The sequence below is a fragment of the Orycteropus afer genome, unplaced genomic scaffold (assembly GCF_000298275.1).
Source record: "Orycteropus afer afer isolate SDZICR_OR568_19922 unplaced genomic scaffold, OryAfe1.0 scaffold00012, whole genome shotgun sequence".
NCBI lineage: Eukaryota > Metazoa > Chordata > Mammalia > Tubulidentata > Orycteropodidae > Orycteropus > Orycteropus afer.
In genome coordinates, this window is record NW_006921599.1 from 6,174,066 (window position 1) to 6,187,661 (window position 13,596).

The following is a 13,596-nucleotide window of genomic DNA, read 5'->3' on the forward strand; positions in this document are numbered from 1 at the left end:
AAGGGACCATTCCCTGGAGAAGGATGTCATGCTTGGTAGGGTGGAGGGTCGATGAAAGAGGGGGAGGCCTTCAAGGAGATGGATTGATATGGTGGCTGCAATGATGGGCTCATGTATAGCAGAGATTGTGGGGCTGGCGCGGGATCAGGCAATGTTTCGTTCTGCTGTGCATGGGGCCGCTATGAGTCGGTAACGACTCAACGGCACTTAACAACAACAACAACATAGCATAGTGCCTAAGGCACTTGATTGCTAACCAGAAGGCTGGTGGTTCAAACCCACCAGCCATCCTCAGAAGGCAGATGGGTCAATCTATTTCTGTAGTGATACTGCCTCAGAAACCCAAGGAGGGGTCTCTATGAGTTGGATCTGACTTGATGGCACATAAAAACAAAAACATACCTGAATCATGCTATATGGACAATGATTCTCAGCATACACCTCAATGTAACAGCTTCTGATTCTCCTGAAGTGCATAGAGAGTACTGGTTCCTGAACTCCACTATCAGAATGTCTGGAGATAAGATCCAGGAACGATGGTTCTTAGAAAGTTTCTCAGACAATTACTGCGCACACACATACATTTCTCCCCAAAATTTTTTTCATGCTTTCTTATAAATTTTACACTTAACTATATTGCTTTATGACATACCTTTTCATCTTTCCAAAACTCAGTCTGTTAATCAATCCACCTGTTTTTCTTTTCTTTCTTTCTCTTTTTCTCTTTCTTTCTTTCTTATATGTCACAAAGATTGCTGCCATTACTATACTTTATTGCCAAATACCTCAGCATATGTATAATAAGAGTTCAATATTAGTTTATAAGTTATTTTGTCATTTGAGGGAAAATTTACTTAAAATGAAATGGATATATCTTAAGTATATATTCATTGAGTTTTGATAGAAGCATACACCTGTGTAATCCAAACCCCTACTGAGATACAGAATATGACCATTACCTCAGAAAATTTCCTCATCTCCCTTCCTAGTCAATAGGTATGCCCACCCTTCCAGAAGTACCTTCCAGAAGTTCTTATTTTTTCCCACCATGGATTCATTTAGCCTATTTCAGAACTTCATATAAAGGAGTCCTTTAGTATAAACTCTTTCAGGTAAGGCTGCTTTTATTCAAGATATTTTTGAGATCTGTCCATATTGTTCCATGTACCACTAGTTTGTTCTTTTACATTGCTGAACAGTATTCCATTTTATGACTATACCACCATTTGTTAATTTATTATCCTACTGATAGACACCTGCTCTATTTCTAATATTGGGCTGTTGCAAATAAGGCTGCTATAAACATTTTCATAAGAAAATTCCAGCTCTTTTTCTCAAAATGTTTGTAAAATTTTATACATTCATCAACAATGTTTGACATTTCTGATTGTTGGTATTGTCTGTCTTTTTAATCTCCACCATGCTGATAAATATTTATGGGTATCTCTTTGTAGTTTTATTTTGCATTTCTCTGGTGTTGAGCATTTTTTCATATCCTTACAATCATTTGTATATCTGCTTTTGTGAAGAGTCCAAATCTTTTTCCTTCTTTACTTGGGTTGTTTTCCTTCTTTTTATTGAGTTGTGGCAGTTTTTTACATATTGAGGATACTAGTCCTTCATCAAAAGGCTGGAGGTTCAAACCCACCAGTCACTCCTGAGAAGGAAGGTTGGGCAATCTACTTCTGTAGTGATGCTGCCTCAGAAACCCAAGGAGGGGTCACTATGAGTTGGGTCCAACTCAGCAGAACATAGCAACAACAACGGTTCTTCATCAAATAAAAGTCTTGCAAGCATTTTCTCTCAATCCAGTCTGTCTTTTCATATCTCAGTGTCTTTTGAAGAACAAAATACTTTAATTTTGATTAAGTCTAATTTATCACTTTATTTTTACATGGTTCATGTTTTGCCCCAACTTATTTTTGAAAACCACTGCTCTATATTCTCTCCTGGGCACTCTGGTGGCGTAGTGCTTAAGGCACTTGACTGCTAACCAGAAGGCTGGCCGTTCAAACCCACCAGCTACTCCTCGGAAGAAAGGTTTGGCAATCTACTTCTGTAGTGATTGCCTCAGAAACACCAGAAGGAGTCACTGTGAGTCAGATCTGACTTGACAGCAGTGAGTTTGGTTTTGGTTTGGATATTGTCTCTTCTTCTCTAAACTCCTAGTATTACCATATTTGTGAAACCATCAGCATAAGTAGATTGGCTCCACTTTTATTCGTCATCAGTCCATGACATCACTGTTTCTGTACACTGCATTCCAATGATGTTTGAACTCCAAGGACGTTGATTCAATAAAACTCACTGCCATCAAGTGGGATCCCACTCATAGCGAATCTTCCTTGAGGGTCTGAGGCAGTATCTCTACAGAAGTGGATTGCCCAATCTTCCTTCCAAGGTGTGGCTGGTGGGTTTGCACCACCAGCCTCTGGTTAGCAGCCAAATACCTTAGGTACTACACCACCAGAGCAGGACCTTTTAAAGAAACGTTCTCTTATGCATGAAGTGAGCTTTTGCTAATTACTTGAAGATTGGATAATCTACTTCTGTAGAGATACTGCCTCAGAAACCCAAGGAGGGGTCACTATGAGTGAAATGGACTTCGAGGCAGTGAGTTATTTTATTTCTTATTTTATGTTTAAGGAACAGGACAGCTGCCTTCATTTTCTGTTGTTCATGTGCTTCATAGAAACACAATCTTTTTCTGTGTTTAAGAAATTCCCTGCAGCTCTCAACTCAAAGCTATGATTTAAAACCTTCATAAATATAAACTCAATGCGATTGTGGGGAGAAGAGAAAGTTTGGAATGATCATAATGAGTTCTTTAGGCTAATATTTTAATGCTTTGCATTTGTAAGCAATCATCTGAAAATCTTAGTGTTCAATAGAGTTAGGCAGTAAGGTTATCATCTTCAAGGGATAAAAGCAGGCTCAAAGAGAGGGCACCTTGCCTAAAGCCACCCTGGGGAGCTGGAATAGAAGCCAGGTTCCCTATCAGGGAGATCCCAGTTGCCTCTGAAATTACACGATCAGAACCAGCAGAACACAAAAGAGAAACCCACCGAGGAGAGGAAATGTTTTCCCACAAAAGCAATTTCCTCCAATTTGTATTTCAGCAACAAATTTGTTTCCAGTTTCAGATGCCACTATTCAAAAATGGCCTGTTGCCTTTCAACTATAATAAAGCCTCTCTCATTCTTCAATGATTTGCTTGTAAATATTTATCAATACTGCTTGGCCCTTAGCCTCCTTTCTCTGACTTTATTGTGGTGATATCTCCTGCAGCCCCCACCAATATTTCTCAGGCCTTAATTACTCTTAAGGTTTTCGTGTGGATCAATGCTTTTCTCAAGTGGTCTATGAGGTGCTATCAACATTTACAAATGAACTGTCAAAATGAATAAAGTGCTATAATTTTTTACAGTTCAGTGACTTTATTGTGCTTTTCATATGCTTGCATAGATCTAGAAGATTTACTTTTTCTCAAAAAAATTGTAACAATAGGTTAGTTTAGTTTAAAGAAAATATTATTCAGTTCCTGTTTTACTAAGTCTTCAAATTATTCCATTCTTATAATTATATGTGGGTTTTCTTTTCATTAGTTAGAATCTGGTTTGTTAATTACAAAAGAAAATCCTTGAATAAAATTTCCGTTTTTGTTTCATTGACAGCTACAGTTATCAAAGGCGGTGACTCCAAAACTGCAGTGTGCACCCTAAGGTCTCCTCCAGAGTTTCTGATTCAGCAGGTGAGACGAGGGATCTACAAATTGCATTTCTCACAAGTTCTCAGTTTGTGGATGCTACTAGTCCAGAGATCCGAGGATTGGTTTGATTCTTCCCTTGAAAACCCAAGGATATTTCTTTTTGGGGATTTGTGTGTGTGTGTACTTGCAGTGGAAATTTACAAAGCAGATTTGTTTTTTGCTTTTTAAAAAAAATTTTGTTGTGATTTGGGTGAAAGTTTACAGAGCAAATTCACTTTCCATACAGCAGCTCACAAGCAATGTGTCTCATGACATTGGCTGCAATTTCCCACAATGCAACAACTCCCTTCCTGCTTCCTCCCCATAGTTACCTCTTCCCTGGTTCCTCCCTCCCATGCACTCCTGCCCCCTAAGCTGTCACCCTGTGTATACACAGCCCTTCTGTTTTTCCATGATTGATCTCTCCAAGGAGTATATCTACCTAATGGAAACATTCACCTCATATGCTTGTCTTTTGTTTGGCTGGAAGTCACAGGAGTGGGTTCAATTCCAGACTTGAAGGGCAACTAGGGGCCATAGTCTCAGGGGTTCCATCAGACCAGAAACCTGGTCCCCCTTTTTTTTTTTTTTTTTTTAATGATTTTGAGTTTTGTTCCACATTGTTCTCCCAGTCTATCCAGGGTCTCCTACAGAGATCCTCCTCCAAGTGGTTGACAGTGGTAGCTGGGTACCATCTAGTTCTTTTGGTCTCATAGTCATATAGCTGAGGATTGCATGGTGTACAAGTCCCTTGGACTAATTATTTCCATATGTCTTTGGTTTTCTTCATTCTTCTTTGCTCTAGACAAGGAGAGAACCATCATTACATCTAAGTGGCCACTTGCAAGCTTTTAACATCCCAGTCACTACTCACAAAACTAGAATGCGGAACAATGTTTTTGTGTAGTATTATGCCAATTGAGCTTGATGTTCCTGTGACTATGATCCCAAGCCCACAAGTTCAACTATTCACTCCCTCTGGGTAGCTGGCTGTGACCAAGAAGTGATTACAACCTTGCCCCTTGTCAGCTCTACTATATTCCTGGGAATTCTTACAGAACATACAAATACACTTGTACATTGTCTGTCAACCTTATACATGGTCATGGGCACAATCCCCCCTGCATAGACAAACCTAATAATTCAGCCTGACCACCCATCTATCCACTCGTATATCCATGTTTTCCTTCACTGACAACATAGTATTGTCTGTGCAAAAGGGTTCATCTTTGTTGTCTGTTCCTCCCATGTATGTCTCTATGTCTTCCTCTTCCTCAATGCCACTGTGTTGATCACTCACACTTGGTATATTGCCCTTCTTTTCACCCAAATAAATACTTGTCTCTACCTATCTAACAGTGTTCCCTCCCTTCCACCTCCATCCCCACCCCTGGTAACCAACAAAGAAAATTTCCTTCCATAGATAAACTTTCCTTGACTTTTTACAATAATTAATACAATATTTGTCCTTCTGTCATTGTATTTCACTCAGCATAATGTCCTCCAAGTTCATCTTTGTTATGCAGTGTTTTGCCAATTCTACATTATTCTTTAGTGTTGCATAGTATTCCATTGTGTGTCTGTACCATAGTTTGGTTATCTATTCTTTTGTTGATGGGTGGCTAGGTTGTTTCCATCTTTTGGTTATTGTAAATAGTGCTGCGATGAAAATATGTGTGCATATATCTCTTCTTGTCCTGGATCTCACTTCTTTAGGATATATACCCAGTCTAGGAATGGCTGGGTCAAATGGTATTTCTAATTCCAACTTTTGAAGGAATCACCATACTGCTTTCCACAGTGTGTTTGTTTCATTTGACAGTCCCACCAGTAGTGTATGAAAGTCCCAGTCTCTCCACATGTTCGTCAGCATTTGCTAATTTCTGTCTTGTTGAACTTTGCTACTAGTGATGGGGCAAAATGGCATCTCATTGTTGATTTGATTTGTAACTCTATAATGGCTAATGATTGTGAGCATTTCTTCATATGTTTGTTGGCCACCTGAATACCCTCTCTGGTGAAGTGTCTATTCATGTCTGCTGCCCATTTTTTAGTTGGATTATTTGTCTTTTTGTTGTTGAGGTGTTGGAGTTTTCTATAAATTCTAGAGATAAGTCCCTTGTCAGATATATCATTGCTGAATATTTTTCCCAATCTGTATGTTCTCTTTTTACTCTTGTGGAGAAGTCTTTGGAAGCACATAAAAATTTAATTTTTAGAAGGTCACATTTAAAGCAGATTTGTTTCAAAGTTAACAGTTCATGCACATTTTATTTCAAGGCCCCAATTATCATCCTCAACCATTAAAAACTCTCCGCCCCTCTCCTCTCTGTGTCTACCCCCTCCCTGTACCCTTCTTAACTATGCATTCCTGTCTGTTCAGCTTTCCCTCTATGTGATTGCTGCCCCTCTGGTGCTTCATAGCTGATTGATCTAAGGGGTGCATCTCCCTAGAGTAGTAGGTGGGTCCATCGCCCTGGGGTCAGTGTTCTTCATGTAGCTCTTTCTATTATTGGGTGGGGAGCCAATCCATGGAAGTGAGTCCATTTCTAGCCCTGAAGGGTAACCTGGGGCCATAGTCTCAGGATTCCACCAGTCTTTATCTAACCTGTAATTCTGGTCATTTTCATGTTTTTGAATTTTGTACCACATTTTCTCCACCCACTCTACCCAGGATCTCCAGTTTTGATCCCTTTCCCAGTGTTTGCCATTGGTAGCCAGGCACCATCTATTTCTTCTGTTTTTGGTGTCATAAATGCTGAGGTCCTGATGGTCCATCTTATCTTTGGACTAATTGTTTCCAGATGACTTTGATGTTCTTCACTCTTCTTTGCACCAGATGAGAGGAGACCAATAGTTGCATCATAGGTGGCTGCTCGAAAGCGTTTAAGACCCCAATCACTACTCACCAAGGTAGATGTAGTGCCAGATTTTTATGTACTATGTTCTGTCAATTGAGCATGATGTCCCTGAGACCATGGTCCTGAGCCTGAAGGCCTGGTGATTCTCTCTCTCAAGGTGCTTGATTTCGTGCAAGTAGTTACCTGATTCCTACTATATTCAAAACTACTGAAGTTTTGTCTTCAGAGAAAGCAGGGCTTGCCTCAAGCAAAATTGGAGAGTAAATGACGTTTATGCATAGGTAAATACACACCTCAAGGCTCCAGGTGTATCAATTTGTGGCCTTCCCAGGTCTCATATCAGTGGTTTCTGGCTACACCAGGTGCCTCCTCCTTCAGGAAGTCTGTGAGTACATTTCAATCTGTTCTTTTCTTCCTCCTCATCATTACCTCTTTCTAGCCAGCTGCTTTTAAACCTCATCCACTGTGGTATGTTAACCAGGAGGATTCATTTGTCACTCTAGTTTGCCCTCTATATCCTCATACTTCTGGTGGCTACTAACAAAAAGGGTTGGAGATTCAAACCCACCCAAAAGTGCCTTGAAGAAATTCCTGGTCATTTACTTCTGTTAGGTCACAACCATGAAAAACCCTATGTATCACATTTCTACTCTGTTACACATGGGGTCACCATGAGTCAGAATTGACTCTGGGACAGCTGACTTACCCACACTTAAAGACACAGCTCACATCACCCCACCACCACCACCATTAACCCTAGCAGAGCCAAGCAAGCCCTTTTTGTGTTCTGAGAGCTTTTGCTCACGCATATCACTTAGCACATGGCTCTGCACTTTTGTAATTATGTGTTTGTCTCTCTCTTGTAGTTCAGTGTTTAAAGAATTTGGCTGCTAACCAAAAGGTCAGCAGTTCAAACCCACCAGTGCTTTGTGGGAGAAAGATGAGGCAGTGAGCTTCCATAAAGATTTACAGCCTTGGAGCCTATGGGGAAGTTCTACTCTGTCCTACAGAGTCATTGTGAGTTAGAATTGACTCAACGGCAGTGGGATTGGTTTTAGGTGAAACTAGGAATTTTTTTAGACAGTAGTGTCTTATTCATGTCTACTATTCTATGAAGTTACACTCAGTAAATTCAGGAAGGAAGGCAAGGTGGAAGGAAGGAAGTAAAGAAGTTCTAGTCCCAGGAATACATGTACATTTATTATGGAGGCGGATACAGTGGGTTGGGTGGTTTGGGAAAGCAGTGGGGGATTCTACTACCCCTTATGACAAGCCAGAGAATTGATCCTCACAGCACTGGTTATAGAATCAGCCAGATGATGAATGATTCTTCCTGGGTCAATGTCATGAACCAGTTTAGCTATGGAGGAAGAATGCAGATTGCGTCATATGTCTCTTGTGGTTCTCAAGGCTTTATTGGTAGAGATGATGGTGTCATGACAACAGCAAGTCCTGTTGGGGGTATTGTCTTTGAGGCTGGAAGACATTGAGACTGAGGAAGGACTTGAGATAAGATAAAAACAAAGATGGAATTAACAATTATAAATAAACTGGTCCAATATGTGTCAGGCATTGTTCTAGGGGTCAGATGTACTATGGTATTTGGTTGGTGTTCTGGTTACCTAGTGCCACTGTGACAGGAATATACCACAAATGGGATGGCTTTAACAAACAGGAGTTAATTCTCTTACAGTTTTGGAGGCTAGAAGTCTGAGTTCAAAGTGCCAGGCTCTAGGGGCTGGGTGAAAACCCCTTGACCTTGGGCTTTAGCTCTCTCTTCTGCTCCCAGCCCACTGAAGCTGGAGAGTTTTTTCACTCAGGCAGCTGTTGGTTGCTGAGACTGACAAACCCAAGGTTGACAAGTAAAAAGACACAGTCCTGATATTACCAAAGCACACGGCAGGCCATTGATTCAAGTCCATCAAGAGTCCATCAAGTTCAGCAGAGCATGGCAGGCTACTGAATGAAGACTCAGCTACATGCAGGGTCCAAGTGTGCCAAAAAGGTACAGACCATTCCTAAAGCTTCTCCTTATATACTGGGAGAAGACCACATCCCTAAGGCAGCTACTCAGCTGCTTACAGTAGAGTCCACCAAGGAGATGATTACCAGTCTCACCATGGTGAATAACTACAGTTTCCCAGCCACACAAAACCAGGCCCAGCCAAGTTGACACAGAACTTTAACTACACAGTCAGGTAAATTGAAGTGGATTAAATTAATTTCATTATGGATTAAATTAAAATAGTACATAATGGTTGTCTCTTCTTCGTATGTTAATAGTATCATGCTTTCCTCTAATTTATGCAAATTAGAAAAATCCATAAACTCTTGTCAGTTATCTAACTTTTCCTCAAGACCAAAAACCAAGCTCACTGCCATCAAGTTGATTCTGACTCATAGCAACCCCTATTGGGTTTCCAAAGCTGTAAATCTTTACAGAAACAGACTGCCTCATCTTTCTACCACAGGCAGCTGGTGAGTTTGAACTACTGATCTTTTTGGTCTAGCCAAATGCCTTAACGACTACACCACCAGCGCTCCCTAACTTATCCTCAGTATCATACAAATGAATTAGTATTTGTGTTGCTTTCAAAAATATTTTTTAAATATCCCCTCATTTTATCACATTATATTCTCAAGGCATCTAGAAACTCCAGTATTCTCAGTGTCCAATAACTTATTTTTCAAAAATTGACTTATTTTTTCTTCTTTTTACTGTGTAACCATTTTTGGACAAGTATATTTCATTTCCTCCCTCCCCAGTGAAAAGAGATAATATTTAATGCTGATTTCATGAAGATTTATGAGAAAGTCAATCTTATGAACTAAGTGTATTTTTAAAAAATGGATTTATTACAAATTGAGAGGGGAATGTGTTAGAAATTCACATTTAACAATATCCTTAGAGGATTTGGTCTATGTAAATTCTATCTTGGCAGCTAGCTGTTGGGGCTTTTGAAATGGCACATCTTGAAAATGTTCTAATTTCTTTAGTAGGGTAAGAATGGGGAAAATTAGAATAGAATGATTTTTTCTTTAATTAATTTCCAGTTGAAAGGATTTCAAAAGTCTAGTTTCAAGATAATTCTGGAAATAGAGTTCAAAGACTACTACTCAGATTTCTGTTTTTGCAACAAACTAGGTTTTATAATGTGTCAGGTTGATAGTAAGCTGCATGGAAACTTCTATTTATAATAGCACAGTACCTTTCTTCTATCACTTTTCATTTGCAAGGAGCTCTGGTGGTGCAGTGCTTAAAGCATTCACCTGCTAACCAAAAGCTCAGTGGTTGGAACCTACCAGCCATTCCCTGGGAGAGAGATGTGGCAGTCTGCTCCTGTAAAGATTTGCAGCCTTGTATGCCCAATGAGGCAGTTCAACTCTGTCCTATAGGGTAGCTATGAGTCAGAATTGACTCGATGCAGTGTGTTTCTTTTGGTTTTTCATTTGCAAAGGTGATTTTCATATGCTACGTAATTTGATATTCACAGTCACACTAAGAAAACTGAAGAACAGATGTTTAGCCACTAAATAAATAACCACAATTACACAAAGTGATAATACTTGTCTTGAGTTTTGTTGTAGCTTCTCTTTCATAATCATGATTTTGGCAGATGAGTCTGCTGCCCTTAGAAACCAAACCAAGGTGATGCCTATCCCAAAACCATCAAAAATGAAACCTCTAGAAACTCTCAGTCCAAGATTATTGTGAAGATTTATTTTAAATAATTTTTTTTTTTTTTTTTTCCTTAACTTCTGTTTTTGGTTATAAAAAAATTCTGTAAATTAAATTTCTTAATTGGAAAAAATATATCTTATTTCTCATAGATCATAACATAGGATGAAAGTTCATATTCAATACAGGTAAAAAGTAAATAAATAAATACACAATCAGAAACAGTCTTTTCCAAAACCAAAATGTAGACTCTTACAGCAGACATTGTCTTTTCTCTTTTGTGTTATGTTCAGTTTTGGAAGTGAACAGATGTACATCATTCTGTATGTATTTATGTGTGTGTATTTCTCCATTCAGGATAGAATGATTTTTTTCTTTAATTAATTTCCAGTTGAAAGGGTTTCAACAGCCTAGTTTCAAGTTAATTCTGGAATAGATTTCAAAGACTACTGCTCAGATTTCTGTTTTTGCAACAAACTACATTTTATAATGTGTCAGATTGATAGTAAGTTACATGGAAACTTCTATTTCTAATAGCACAGCACCTTTTTTATAGCACTTTTCATGTAAATAAATAAATACACAATCAGAAACAGTCTTCTCCAAAAACAAAATGTAGACTATTACAGCAGATATTGTGTTTTCTCCTTTGGGTTGTGTTCAGTTTGGGAAATGAACAGAGTACATCATTCTGTATGCTTTTATGTGATATTCACAGTCATCCTCTCTCCATGATTCAGAGGCTCGAGTGAAAATTTAAGTGTGATTTTGGTTGAATTTCTCTGTAGGATATTGGAGAGATCCCTGGGTGGCCCAAAAGTTGGTGGTTCGAACCCTTTCAGAGGTGCCTCAGAAGAAAAGTCTGATGATATACTTCCAAACCCACCCATTGAAAACCCTATGGAGCAATTTTACTCTGACACATATGTGTTTGCTGTCACTTAGGATCAACTTAATGGCAAGGGATAGGATGTTGGAGAGCCGGCATATTCAGAGTTCATTGCTGAAAGCTTTATTGGGCAATGCATTTTCCATCTTGGCTGCTAAGTGAATTGTCATTTGAATTCCAAGGAGACAACTGATGCCTATGAGATCCATTTGGAAAGACACTCTCTGATCTTCACATGTTTTCAAATTGGGTATAGTCCAGAGGGATGTTCAACCTATCTTTTAGGGTGGAACATTCTGAGTTAAAATTGTTTGGATTTGGATTTAGGTGCAGACTGTATGGAAGTGAAGTGGAATCACTCAGATTCCTACCCTGGATATCTATCTGAGGTTTTTCTTTTTCTGGACTACTGTTACTGTAGGTAATATGGGAGCTCTGGTGACATAGTGCCTAAGACATTTGACAGCTAAGCAGAAAGCTGGCAGTTCGAACCCACCAGCCACTCCTTGGAAGGAAGAGTAGGCAATCTACTTCCACAGAGATACCACCTCAGAAACCTAAGGAGGGGTCACAGTGAGTCAGAATCAACTCGACAGCACTGAGTTTGGTTTGGCTTTTTTTTTTTTTTTTTTAAGATAGTATTCTCATTCTTTAACCTTTTATTTCATAAATATATGTATTTTTTCAATACCAAATATTTGCAATTAAAGTGTCATGTCTTGTAAATATTAATCTTTTTATTTCCCTCCTGACTATTTCGTATGGAAAGAAAACAAAATGTTAGCTCTTCATCTCTTCCTTTCTGTTGTTGTTGTTGTTGCTAGGTGCCATCAAGTTGGCTCTGACTCATAGCGACCCTATGTACAACAGAATGAAACACATCATTGCAGCCACTGTGTCAATCCATCTCACTGACAGTTTTCCCCTTTTCCGTTGATCCTCCACTTTACAAAGCATGATATCCTTTTCCAGGGAACAGTCCCTTCTGACAACATGACCAAAGTAGGTGAGATGAAGTCTGGCCATTCTTGCTTCCAATGAGCATTCCAGCTGCATGTCTTTCAGGACAGATTTGTTGATTCTTCTGGCAGTCCCTGGTACTTTCAGTATTCTTCTCCAACACACATCTCAGAAGCATCAACTCTTCTTTGGTTTCCTTATTCAATGTTCAGCTTTCACATGCATATGAGATGATAGAAAATACGATGGTTTGTCTTCCAAGAGACATCTTTGCTCTTCAGCACTTTAAAGAAATCTTTTGCAGCAGTTTTTCCCAGTGCAATACATCATCTGATTTCTTGACTGCTGCTTCCATTGGTGTTAATAGTGGAACAAAGTAATATGAAATATTTGACAACTTCAATCTTTTCTCCATTTATTGTGGTACTGCTTATTGGTCCAGTTGTGAGGATTTTTGTTTTCTTTATATTGAGGGATAATCCATACTGCTGACTGTGGTCTTTAATCTTCATCAGTAAGTACTTCAAGTCATCTTCACTTTCAGCAAGCAAGGTCATGTCGTCTGCATATCACAGGTTGTTATATAGTCTACCTCCAATCCTGATGCCATATTCTTCTTCACATAGTCCAGCTTCTCAGGTTATTTGCTCAGCATACAGAATGAATAAGTATGATGAAAGGATACAACCTTGACACACTCCCTTACTGATTACAAAACATTCAGTATCCCCTTATTCTATTTGAATGACAGCTTCCTGGTCTGTGTATGAGCATAATTAAATGTTAAGTTCCTAATGAACATAATTAAGTGTTCTGAAATACCCATTCTTCTCAATGTTATCTGTAATTTGTTATGATCCACACAATTGAATGAGGATTTTCCTTTCTAAGTATGTCAAATTACAAATTATCACCTATGAGTATAAATATTAGGATAAGATTAGGTGTGTTATAGTTGAATATTTTGGTAATGAAGCAAAATTTTATGTGGTATATTAAAATTATGAAAAGAGTTTCTTATATTCTAATTATTTACAATCCAGTTATTTTTGGTACATTTACTCAAGTGAGTTTCTTTAACAACTCAAAGATGTTCTGCATCACCTCCCCTTCCAGAAAGGCTGGAATCTCTTGGGACACTCTTGGGTCCTAGAGCTGGGTGGGTACATTCTTTTCTTACCCCAAAGAACACTGGAATGCACTACCACTCTTTCTAGAAAAAGCTGCAAGTCTTTGAAAGGAAAACCCATTAACCTAGGAACTGTGCATGAATTGTGTGTGAGAGAAGTGGGGAATTGCTAGTAGAGGCTACACAGGAAGCAACACATGAGAGTCATCATCTCTGTCCAAAAAATGTCAACATACAGCACAAAGGAGATGACCTTATTTCACCTACTGGGGATGAAGTGGAGGTGATATCTTTTTCTTGAGAGATTCAAATCTTCCTTTCCTGACAGGT